Source organism: Schistocerca gregaria, chromosome 5 (assembly GCF_023897955.1).
Source record: "Schistocerca gregaria isolate iqSchGreg1 chromosome 5, iqSchGreg1.2, whole genome shotgun sequence".
Classification (NCBI taxonomy): Eukaryota; Metazoa; Arthropoda; class Insecta; order Orthoptera; family Acrididae; genus Schistocerca; species Schistocerca gregaria.
Genome location: NC_064924.1, coordinates 210,568,677 through 210,580,818, shown reverse-complemented (window position 1 = coordinate 210,580,818; position 12,142 = coordinate 210,568,677). Strand labels below are relative to the sequence as shown.

Genomic DNA, 12,142 nt, shown 5'->3' with positions numbered 1-12,142 from the left:
AAAATGGCTAAACAGGGATGGCTAGAGGACAAATGTAAGGATGTAGAAGCTTATCTCACTAGGGGTAAGATAGATACTGCCTACAGGAAAATTAAAGAGACCTTTGGAGAGAAGACAACCACGTGTATGAATATCAAGAGCTCAGATGGCAGCCCAGTTCTAAGCAAAGAAGGGAAGGCAGAAAGGTGGAAGGAGTATATAGAAGGTTTATACAAGGGCGATGTACTTGAGGACAATATTATGGAAATAGAAGAGGATGTAGATGAAGACGAAATGGGAGATACGATACTGCGTGAAGAGTTTGACAGAGCACTGAAAGACCTGAGTCGAAACAAGGCCCCCGGAGTAGACAACATTCCATTAGAACTACTGACGGCCTTGGGACAACCAGTCCTGACAAAACTCTATCAGCTGGTGAGCAAGATGTATGAGACAAGCGAAATACCCTCAGACTTCAATAAGAATATACTAATTCCAATCCCAAAGAAAGCAGGTGCTGACAGATGTGAAAATTACCGAACTATCAGTTTAATAAGCCACGGCTGCAAAATACTAACGCGAATTCTTTACAGACGAATGGAAAAACTGGTAGATGCAGACCTCGGGGAGGATCAGTTTGGATTCCGTCGAAATGTTGGAACACGTGAGGCAATACTGACCTTACGACTTATCTTAGAAGAAAGATTAAGAAAAGGCAAACCTACGTTTCTAGCATTTGTAGACTTAGAGAAAGCTTTTGACAATGTTGACTGGAATACTCTTTTTCAAATTCTAAAGGTGGCAGGGGTAAAATACAGGGAGCGAAAGGCTATTTATAATTTGTACAGAAACCAGATGGCAGTCATAAGAGTCGAGGGGCATGAAAGGGAAGCAGTGGTTGGGAAAGGAGTGAGACAGGGTTGTAGCCTCTCCCCGATGTTATTCAATCTGTATATTGAGCAAGCAGTAAAGGAAACAAAAGAAAAATTTGGAGTAGGTATTAAAATTCATGGAGACGAAGTAAAAACTTTGAGGTTCGCCGATGACATTGTAATTCTGTCAGAGACGGCAAAGGACTTGGAAGAGCAGTTGAATGGAATGGACAGTGTCTTGAAAGGAGGATATAAGATGAACATTAACAAAAGCAAAACGAGAATAATGGAATGTAGTCAAATTAAATCGGGTGATGCTGAGGGAATTAGATTAGGAAATGAGACACTTAAAGTAGTAAAGGAGTTTTGCTATTTAGGAAGTAAAATAACTGATGATGGTCGAAGTAGAGAGGATATAAAATGTAGACTGGCAATGGCAAGGAAAGCGTTTCTGAAGAAGAGAAATTTGTTAACATCAAATATCGATTTATGTATCAGGAAGTCGTTTCTGAAAGTATTTGTTTGGAGTGTAGCCATGTATGGAAGTGAAACATGGACGATAACTAGTTTGGACAAGAAGAGAATAGAAGCTTTCGAAATGTGGTGCTACAGAAGAATACTGAAGATAAGGTGGATAGAGCACGTAACTAATGAGGAGGTATTGAATAGGATTGGGGAAAAGAGAAGTTTGTGGCACAACTTGACTAGAAGAAGGGATCGGTTGGTAGGACATATTTTGAGGCATCAAGGGATCACAAATTTAGCACTGGAGGGCAGCGTGGAGGGTAAAAATCGTAGAGGGAGACCGAGAGATGAGTACACTAAGCAGATTCAGAAGGATGTAGGTTGCAGTAGGTACTGGGAGATGAAGCAGCTTGCACAGGATAGAGTAGCATGGAGAGCTGCATCAAACCAGTCTCAGGACTGAAGACAACAACAACAACAACATGGATGTTGTCATTTTAAGGGCGATTTAATGGTGTCTGAAGCTGTAATGACACCAACACTAATCAAGAATGTTGTTCTAGCCAAAACTAATAATCAACTGAAGCAAAAAATATTTTCTGTGCGATCTTGACTTCATCGGTTTTTAATCCATAATGTAAGAAAAAACAGATCGCATACCTCTTGGTGGACAATGTCAACGAACTTCATTTTTTCTGTGTACTTCTAATGTTTCCAAAATTCCTTCATCCTTTTCTCTTATATCACGCCACATTGATCACTAACTAAGTTCCAGTTAATTCTTTCTTTCTATTTTACTTCTATCCACGTTTGTAAATTTTTTCCAGAGTGACCCATGTTGTGGAATTTTCAGTGTCCACACTTTCGGTTTTCTGTGTACGCCACCATGCTGCACCAAGCATTAAATTAACCTCAGTATCTTCCTGTGCCAAGCAGCGCTCTAATGCTCCGTGTTCGAGTACCACTAACGACTTGTAAATAGCTTAGCTCCATGACAGGCAACTGGCTCTGAGCACTTCTGAGGTCATCAGTCCCCTATAACATAGAACTACTTAAACCTAACTAACCTAAGGACATCACACACATCCACGGCCGAGGCAGGATTCGAACCTGCGACCGTAGCGGTCGCGTGGTTCCAGACTGTAGCGCCTATAACCGCTCGGCCACCCTGGCCGGTTGACAGGCAGCAGTGTAATGTTTATCAAGGCATCGCCACCACCGAGTATGTGCCAGGGAACTGCTTGTTACGAAGCAGAAGTTCACCAACACGTGCGGCAGTGGCCTCGCTTTCGTCACTTCAGGTGTTCCTTTGCAACAACAGCAGTTTTAACTACAATTACCTCATGTCATGTCTTTGTACTCACCGATTAAGCACCGAAACGTCTGTAAACATACATGTAAGTACGTATGCATCTGCCGCCAGCATCAGCCTCATCGAAACCTACCTGGATATACTATCGCGTCTGCCTGAAACGCAAAATTACTAAAGTAACCGACGTTTCCGTGGAGGTATTCAGAGGAAGGCCGAAGCAACGTGGTCGAAACTTGTATTAATTTAGTAATTTTGTAAGATGAAGCGACAGAACACCTGGAAGTATTTTGTTGAGACAAGTAACATCTGTGTTAATTTCTTTTTCTTCAATGAAGTTACCACTAAAAATGACGTTATTGGAGGAAATGTGTGTACAGATTACAAATGGTGAATGATTATCTCCATTCGGTTTGCATCCTATTCGTCTCTTTGCATTTATTTAGAAATTATTGAAAAATAATGTTTTTTTAGCCCAGTACGCTGTTCTGTGGCACTGAATCTGGAGGTGCACAAATTCGGCATCTTAATCTCTGCGCGTGAGAAAGGCAAGTTTCCTTATAATCCTTGAGAGGATTTATAGGGCAACACTGCTACCTTCTGAAGCTATAGATTTGATTCAAGAAAGCTTAGGAGTAGTAAGTACAGAGCAAAATATTTTATTGTTCATTTACATTCTCACTCGACTAAAGTCTAATATCGAGCTGTTGAACTATTTACTACATATCAGCAGTTCCGCGATACCTGGGAGATTTACCTAAACTTGAAAGATCCTTGCTTCCAACGTTAACTACCTTTTAAGACAGCTTTGGTGAAGTATAATTTATTACACCTTGAAGATCAGTGAAATCCCCATGTTCCAGTATTTCGTGGATCACTCTCAACGTGAAGATTTTTGATCGCTCAATTTATCCGTCGCAGTCCCGTCTTTGTTTCGTGAGTTACCTCGTTGCAGTTAGTATTAGTTTGCAATTTCTGTATGTTCCCTGTTAAATAGATTTACCGGCACAAACATAATGAAATAAAGAGCTTACTCACAAAACGATTTTTCGCTGGATACGTTCCGGGAAAAGATCGGTTTTGTGTACTTTTTAAAAGGATAATCAGTTCTTGACGTAAGCGAATTTACCTTTTATGTCAACTAAATTTAATCCCACCGCAATAAATGATATTCCTGGCTGGCAGATATATACGCTTTTTAACTCAAACACGCATGTTACCTTTTTAATCTGAGTTTTATTTAATTAGCGTACCATTCAGAATCCAGCCCTATGCCTTTAGGAGTTAAATGGGTCTGGTTTGAAAAGGAGAATTAGCGTAATTAGGATAACTATGATACACTGATAAAGCAAAAGTGATCACTGGGTCTGTCGTCGACAATGGAACATTCATAACAGGGATAACGGTATTACAGAGGCATGGCGCTCCACTATTCCAGACAGATGAAATTCTGTTCTGGGACGAGACACATGTGGTATATCTTTCGTTTTCGATGTGCATGATCTTCCTCATATTACATACCTTGAAAACCCAAAAATAATTTGTTTCATTATGGATTTGAATCTTTTGACGGTGTCTATATTGAATAACCAACGAAAAGATGACATTCTACGAGCCGGCGCGTGTATTTAAGTCTGAATGTGATAGGAAGTAAGATTTTTTACGAATAGCTAGGTAGGGCAGAAAATGAGTAAGAGTTTACTTTTCTGATTGCGACCATAGCTGGCCACCCAAGTCACCCGATATGTTAGTGTGCGATTACTTAGGGACCCGTCAAGTCTAACATGTATCGTAGCAACTGCAACACAACATTTCGAATGAGACTGCAGCAATTCCAGCAGTCCAAGTTAGATTCTCATTCAGCGGCTTGCTGACCAGAGCCCAGAAGTGCCAAGAGATGTATGGTCGCCACTTTCAGCATCTGCCGAAGTTAGATTGGTATTTTATTTCCGTTGTTCTACTGTGTTTCTTTGTACCCTGGAACTCCGTTCTCCGGGCCACTTCCATCTTCCCCAACCTGTATATTGTGACTGGTGCCGCAAATACAATTTTTGGACGAGATAGATAAAGTACCACAAGATATTAACGACTCCGTGAAAATAAGTGAAAGTGCAGGAGCGCGTTGCCAGAAGTTTTCCAGTCGCACGCAGAAAGTTGGACGTCACAGCATACGCAATGGTCATCTTGCGAGCAGCACTCAAATGCCGATCGCAAGATGACATTGCATATGCTGTTATTTACATATATCTGACGATGCTGGTGCTAATTTTGTGTTTTACTTTTGACGATGCCAGTATGGCTACAGTACATTGGGATATGTTTTTATAGAACAAAACTGAATACCGTCATTATAGACCGAAACAGATAGTCTGTTGACAGACATAAAGTAAAGAAAATTTATTCAATTCCTTTTCGGTTTCTTCACATTTTTCATACAGCCATATCGTCTTAGCTTCCCTGCACTTCCTACTTACACTATGTGATCAAAAGTATACGGACATCTGGCTGAAAATCACAAGTTCGTGGCGCCCTCCATCGATAATGCTGGAATTCATTATGGTGTTGGCCCACCCCTAGCCTTGATGACAGCTTCCACTCTCGGAGGCATACGTTTAATCAGGTGCTGGAAGGTTTCTTGGCCAATGGCAGCCCATTCTTCAGAAAGTGCTGCGCTGAGGAGAAGTATCGATGTCGGTTGGTGAGGCCTGGCACGAAGTCGGCGTTCCAAAACATCCCAAAGGTGCGTACCCACAACCTGTCATCGGATTGCCATATCTATACCGTGATTCGTCACTCCAGGTTTTTCCATTGTTCGGTCGTCCAGTGTTTATGCTGCTTACACGAAGGGAGGCGTCGTTTGGCATTTACCGGCGTTATGTGTGGCTTAAGAGCAGCCGCTCGACAATGAAATCCAAGTTTTCTCACCTCCCGCCTAACTGTCATAGTACTTTCAGTGAAACTTGATGCAGTTTGGAATTCCTGCGTGATGGTCTGGATCGATATCTGCCTATTACACATTACGATCCTCTTCAACTGCCGGCGGTCTCTGTCTGTCAACAGACAAGGTCGGCGAGTATGCTTCTGTGCTGTACTTCACAATCACATCGGAAACAGTGGACCTAGGCATGTTTAGGAGTATGGTAATCTCGCGTACAGACGTATGACAAATTTCACCCAATCACCTGACCACATTCGAAGTCCGTGAGTTCCGGAGTGCCCCATTCTGTTCTCTCACGATGTCTAATGACTGAGGTCTCTGAAATGGAGTACCTGGCAACAGGCGGCGGCACAATGCATGTAACATGAAAAACGTATGTTTTTAGGGGTGTCCGGATATTTTTGCTCACGTAGTGTATCTGGCCCCAACCTGTATTTAAAAATAAGACCAGGCAAATTTTATAATACTGTGACTGTTCCAGCACTTCTAGAAGGGAATAAATGCTGGATACGTGCAAAAAAACATGAGGTAAAATACAAAGTGCAGAACTGAATTTCTAAGAGCAACGAAAGGCTTCTCAAGAACAGACGATATGGCATGGTGTTTCCAATATGTTCTCTTGCGTCCAAGCAGCAGCCCCGCGTGCTAGCAGTAACGCACTGCCGGTGTGTGGCCGTCGGCAGCCGGAGAGGGCGCCCTCGCGGCACACGTCGTCTGAAGCCGCGGCGATGCCTCTCGTGGCTGGTGGGGCCCGCTAATTGCTACGCATTACTGCTTCTTTGAAAGCGGGCGCAGCCAGCCGCGCCGCCACTTAGCGCTGGCCGCCCCCTAGCCGGCACACAGCAGCACTTTGGGCGATCCGGCGCGCTCCGTGAATCGCGACTTAATTGGAAACAATTTCACCAATTAATCCGCACAAATCGGTGGAAAGCGGGCGCTGCGGCGGTGGGGGCGGGCAGTGTCTGTCGCCTCGCTCCTTCCCCGGGTTGCACGGCTTCCCGCGTGGGGAGCGTCCGCGGCACTTGAGCTGCCCCCCTGCTACTGCTCTGCGCTAAGGGATCATTTAGCGTTTTGTTCGGAGCAATTGGGACTATTGTCGCGCAGCCCACAATTGCGGGTAATCGGACGCGAGGCGGCCCCAGCTGACACCAGGGCGCGGAACGGCGGTGGGGGCGGCGGGGGCAGAGCTGCGCCTCTCGACCTCGCCTGCTCGCCACGCCGGGCCGCACCGCCTCCCATTTCCGCGATCGCTTTCCAGAAATCTGTTCAGCACCACTGGACCCCACACGGTATCTCCTGCCGCAACAGCGCGAGTAAAGTGGCTCAGTAGTAAATCCGATGTCCAGAAGCTACGGTTTCGAATCCTATCTGTTGTTAACGCGTTTTTGACGGGGAAAATACTTGCCTGTCGATGGAACTTCATTGTGCAACAAAATTCTGTCAGATCTGAATCGCTAATAACTACGAGTTTAATAATACGTGAACAGTGATTGAGTGCACAACAGATAGACCTCGTCTATACGTGTTTGTTGTTCCAGTATTGGGTTCAAATGACTCTGAGCACTATGGGACTTAACATCGGAAGTCATCAGTTGCCTAGAACTTAGAACTACTTAAACCTAACTAACCTAAGGACATCACACACATCCTTGCCCGAGGCGGGATTCGAACCTGCGACCGTAGCGATCGCGCGGTTCCAGACTGAAGCGCCTAGAACCGCTTGACCACAACGGCCGGCTATGGAGCACACATTTAGTTCTTGCATACGCTCAAGAAAATTTCCTAGCTTACACTCAGGTTCGACAGGGTGGCCATAAATCTATCGGAAACTGTCACGGACTGTCATGCGACTGGTATCATGTAAACGTCAGGGAATTCCATAAATTATATGTTGTATTGGCAGAAGAGTCAACATCGTGTTACGAGTGAAGGCCGAAATGCACGCGTCTTAGCTCAAGCAAGCTGGCGTGAGGTCTGGAGGATGACAAGGAATGAGAATACAGAAAGCGGACGTAATTAGTTTGATACTTAACTTTAATCGATTAGTGATGAACGTCGCTCTTGGCGGTACATGATTCACAATATTATCTGTTCAGAATACATAGTAATTATAGTAACTGAATATGGCGCTTTGCTAGGTCGTAGCAAATGACGTAGCTGAAGGCTATGCTAAACTGTCGTCTCTGCAAATGAGAGTGTATGTACACAGTGAACCATCGCTAGCAAAGTCGGCTGTACAACTGGGGCGAGTGCTACGGAGTCTCTCTAAACTAGACCTGCTGTGTGGCGGCGCTCGGTCTGCAATCACTGATAGTGGCGACACGCGGGTCCGACGTATACTACCGGACCGCGGCCGATTTAAAGGCTACCACCTGGCAAGTGTGGTGTCTGGCGGTGACACCACGGTATCAGTGTGGTATCAAGTTTAGCTGGAACATTGACTCGGGCGTCATTGAGAACAGCACGCAGAGCACAACAATGACCCTAAGTGAGACAGTAAAAACTTTCTCCGAAAGATATGAGGGCTGTTCAATAAGTAATGCAGCACATATCTTTTATAAAAACGAGTAGGTATTATTCAGGATTCCAAAACACAAAACTATTCATCATTCTTCTGGCTATAAAATTTTATTTTTCAATATAACCTCCGTTCAATGCTGCAACGTCACGGGCCGGACAGAGTGGCCGAGCGGTTCTGGGCGCTACAGTCTGGAACCAGGCGATCGCTACGGTCGCTGGTTCTAATCCTGCCTCGCGCATGGATGTGTGTGATGTCCTTAGGTTAGTTAGGTTTAAGTAATTCTAAGCTCTAGGGGACTGATGACCTCAGATGTTAAGTCCCATAGTGCTCAGAGCCATTTGAACCATTTTGTGCGCCATAATAGGTGGTAGTAAGTGAAATTCGGAACACTTACCATCTTAGCAGCACTCACAGTAACGGTTTCCGACAGTACCGAATGTTGGAGCACTGTTCTCAGCAGTGGAAGGGCGTCCAACAAGGTAATTCCACACAGGGAGAGGAACTAGCAGGAAGAAAATTCTTTTCAACGTTCCGTGCGGGTCGGACGGGATTACTTTCGCCTCGAGTCGGACGGTAAGGGCCGACTACGAGATTGGACTAATAAGAGCGCGAGAGGGGTTGTGTGGGAGGAGGGGGGGGGGGTGGGGGCGGGCAGCGGTAGGCAGCTTTTCGGCTTTCGCCGCTAACTGGCGCCATTACGTAATCCGGCCTCCACACTGGGGGCATTAGCGCACACAACAACGCCCCGCGCTGCGCACATTAGCCGGCCTTCTTGTAGCAATTACAGCCAGACCCCGGGGCCGAGAGTCGCGTCGCGCATTCAGGGTAATTTGCCAAGGGCCGCCGCACAGTGAATTAGCAGGGCATTAGTGCAATTTTAATCCTCTTGGGCGCGCTCGGCCAACTGCAAACAAGGCAGCTACAGCTCGGGAGCGGGTGGCCTTCCAGGTCGGTAAGGGTCCGCCTGGGGAGACGGGGCAAGCCGGACAATGGAGCCGGCGGCCAGCAGCTGGCGGTCACTGGCGCCAGCGAGGAGGCGGCGCTGCTGACCGCTGTTGTCGATTTATCGCTGGCGCTCCCTGCATGCGAAACCTGAGGCCCGAGGCAGAAAGCCTTACGTCCAAGACGCGTGTGATGCTACTGTAATGAAACCCGCAACAAACTTTTTTGTACGCTTATTCGGCTTTCGGAACCTGCCTATACAGCCGTCTCAACAGTTACGACGATACGCACATGAGGACAACAGCTAGTCCCCCGGCAGAGAAAATCTCTGACCCGTCCGAGAAACAAATCCTGGCCGCTTCGGTGACGTCACTTTCGTCGCCTTGTACGCCATACGTCGCGAATGCCCAGCTCCGTGCAATCAGTATGCCAATGTACAGGTGACTTATCAATTGGAAACTTGTTCTACGTGCATCTGTCCGTCTGCATAGCTGAGTGATCAGCTCAGCAGAATGGCAGGCGAGGAGCCAGGGCTCGATTCCCGGCAGGATCGGAGATTTTCGCTGCTCGGGGAGTGGGTGTTGTGTTGTCTTCACAATTATTTCTTCCTCATCGAGACGCAAGACTCAGAAGTGACGTAAACTAGAAAGACTTACACCAGGCGACCAGTTTACCCAACAGCCTTCTTAACTGAAACATTGTTACTGAAACGGAATCCCGTATTTGAGACAGAATAATTCAATAGGATTTCAGATGGTTCAGATAGCTCTAAGCACTATGGGCCTTAACATCTGAGGTCATCAGTCTCCTAGAACTTAGAACTGCTTAAACCTAACTAACCTAAGGACATCACACACATCCATGCCTCAGGCAGGATTCAAACCTGCGACCGTAGCAGTCGTGCGGTTCCGGACTGAAGCGCCTAGAACCGCTCGGTCACAGCGGCCGGCCAATATAATTTATTAAAACTAAACTCCGCCCGAACAGACCATGAAGTCCCAACGGTACCGACCGCCGCGGTGTCATCCTCAGCCCGCGGGCGTCACTGGAAGCGGGTAAGGAGGGCCATGTGGTCGGCATACCGCTCTCCCGGTCGCTACTTATCGATCAAGTAGCTCCGAAGTTTGCCTCACAATGGCTGAGTGCCAACAGCGCTCGGCAGACCGTTTGGTCACCCATCCAAGTGCTAGCCCAGCTCGACAGCGCTTAACGTCGCTGTTCTGTCGGGAACAGATGTTACCACTGCGGCAAAACCATTGGCCAATAGAACTTATTGCTGTATATAAAAGTAGCTAAAACGAATATATCTCCTCTACACAGTTAATCAGAAAAAGAAATCTTTGATTGCAACTTACGAAAATGGAGCAAATAACAACATCTAACTATAATTTTAATTATTGAAACTTATAAAAGAGAGACTGCTGGAGGATTTTATTCGGTCTGCGGGAGGCCATGAAACGAGTAAGATCTGCCTACAAAAATATACCGCAGACGATTTGGCACACATTACAGGCCGTACATTTTGTTGAGTTTTAACTAAATTTCGCTTCTGGAAGATCATTATATAATTTAGTGACTTTTCATCGATTGATTGGACAGGTAGTATGTAACCTGTATCAGGAACTGTGCTAAGCTTGAATAACGCTCACTGTGATAACTACGAACTGTATGACCTACAATAGTTAATGTGCTCGTCTTTCGTGTTGATGTGACTGATACACTTCAAGGACAGCGATTCAAGAACTGTGTTTCTCCGACTCTGTAGCTGCGAAGACAGCACGGCGGAATGCTAAACGAAGGGCCGAAGAGGATCGGGTACGATTACCGGCCGGGTTGGAGAGTCTGTCCGCTTGATTACTGCGTGTTGTGTCTTGTCATTACCTTCCTACCGTCATCACTGACTTTACTACTCAGATGACTTAAGGGGCACCACTCGAAAGTCAATAAATTAGAAGAATAGAACGGTGTTAATCTTTCGTTTGTCACACGTGATCTTTTGTGTCACTCCAATGTTAGGTTACTGTACTCTAACAGTCATCATCACAGTATAGAGCAGCAAAGGAGTGGAGTATGCGGCTAACCGCTTATCTGTGCGTAAATAATAATAATAATAATAATAATGTCTCGAGCTGGCCATAAACGGTAGTTCATTCAACCTCTAAGGCCATTGTGGGCCACACAGGTAAACAGGGCTACGCTGCAAGCTGCCAAGAGAGTGATTTGCTGTCCCCAAGCCCCGCCATACTGCGTACCATTACACCATAAGCATAGGATGGCACAGCGGTCGGTCGGTGCCGAATGAACACCTAGTACACACGGAAAAATACGTAGATATAAAAATAATGCTTCGCATGAATAAGCAAAACAGATGTGGTAGGCACTTATAAAACATTCAGTTGTAAAAAACCGATTTTTTTCCTATTTACGTTATGAGGCATAATTGAAGTATCAACTGAGGAAAAATGCTGCAAGTATCTAAACTAATACATAAAAAATGAGTGCTTCTTAGTGCTTCTTCTATGCGTTCCTATGCCATTTATCCTATTACACTGAAGCTTTGGCACACGCCCAGAAAAGTTTATGTGGGGATACGAACCCCGTCAACCCATAAGTATGGGAGTGAAAGGGGAACGACAGAGAAACTTAAGTGAGGAACATCTGAAGGAATGTCAAAAAAAAAAAAAAATTTGCTCGTATTGACTCTTTATTTGCGTCAAATTATTGTGGGATATATATGTGCCATGCAAAAATATTCGATAACGACCGACATTAGGTCCAGTTCCATAGTTTCAGGGACCGCTAGACTTCTTGGAGACAGTATCGATCACGTTTCACTCCTACAGCTTGGGGACGGATGGATGGGGGGGGGGGGGGGGGGGGAGTGTGCTCGGTAGGGGGTCTTCAAGCGAGTAACATGTCAATATCTCCCCTGAAGGAATATCTTCCAAAACTGACGCAACTATCACTTGTAATCCGCAAAAAAATTACTGTGACAGTAAGACACCCCTAATATCACTATGGCAGAGGCATCGGGGTGAAAAGAGGTAATATAGCAACGTAAATTAGAAACGTCAGGAGCAACTTCAATCAAATTTGGTATAAACATGACTCACTCT

At 45.6% G+C, this 12,142-nt stretch overlaps 1 protein-coding gene across 1 annotated transcript in view; it reads right to left on the bottom strand.

The window, feature by feature from the left end:
- Positions 1-12,142, bottom strand: part of LOC126273055 (retinal homeobox protein Rx2-like) — a 125,525-nt gene that overhangs the window by 30,833 nt on the left and 82,550 nt on the right. The window lies entirely within an intron of this gene.